This window comes from Cyclopterus lumpus, chromosome 19, assembly GCF_009769545.1.
Source record: "Cyclopterus lumpus isolate fCycLum1 chromosome 19, fCycLum1.pri, whole genome shotgun sequence".
Lineage (NCBI taxonomy): Eukaryota > Metazoa > Chordata > Actinopteri > Perciformes > Cyclopteridae > Cyclopterus > Cyclopterus lumpus.
Window position 1 is genome coordinate 4,056,294 of NC_046984.1, and position 1,102 is coordinate 4,057,395.

Genomic DNA, 1,102 nt, shown 5'->3' on the forward strand with positions numbered 1-1,102 from the left:
CCCGGTGGCGGCAAAGGTACCGGCATCAACGTAACGGCCTCTGACAGCCTGCCCGGTGGAGGCAAAGGTACCGGCAGCAACGTCACTGTCTCCGACAGCCTGCCCGGTGGCGGCAAAGGTACCGGCAGCAACGCCACGGCCTCCGACAGCCTGCCCGGTGGCGGCAAAGGTACCGGCAGCAACGCCACGGCCTCCGACAGCCTGCCCGGTGGCGGCAAAGGTACCGGCATCAACGTAACGGCCTCCGACAGCCTGCCCGGTGGCGGCAAAGGTACCGGCAGCAACGCCACGGCCTCCGACAGCCTGCCCGGTGGCGGCAAAGGTACCGGCATCAACGTAACGGCCTCTGACAGCCTGCCCGGTGGCGGCAAAGGTACCGGCAGCAACGCCACGGCCTCCGACAGCCTGCCCGGTGGCGGCAAAGGTACCGGCAGCAACGCCACGTCTTCCGACAGCCTGCCCGGTGGCGGCAAAGGTACCGGCAGCAACGTCACGTCTTCCGACAGCCTGCCCGGTGGCGGCAAAGGTACCGGCAGCAACGACACGGCCTCCGACAGCCTGCCCGGTGGCGGCAAAGGTACCGGCATCAACGTAACGGCCTCTGACAGCCTGCCCGGTGGCGGCAAAGGTACCTTCAGCAACGCCATGGCCTCCGACAGCCTGCCCGGTGGCGGCAAAGGTACCGGCAGCAACGTCACGTCTTCCGACAGCCTGCCCGGTGGCGGCAAAGGTACCGGCAGCAACGTCACGTCTTCCGACAGCCTGCCCGGTGGCGGCAAAGGTACCGGCAGCAACGCCACGGCCTCAGACAGCCTGCCCGGTGGAGGCAAAGGTACCGACAGCAACATCACGGCCTCCGACAGCCTGCCCGGTGGAGGCAAAGGTACCGGCAGCAACGTCACGGCCTCCGACAAATGGTACTAATGGGTGTGATGGACCATACGTTTTTATGTTCCTACTTCTTGGCTTTAAATAAAACATTTTACCGATATTGTTGTTTCCTTATTTCACCTTCGGGAGAGGGAAATGACCACATTTATCCTGGGATTTGCCGCTTCAGAATTTTTATTTTGCACCAAAAGATCCTTTTTAGATGCGCGCT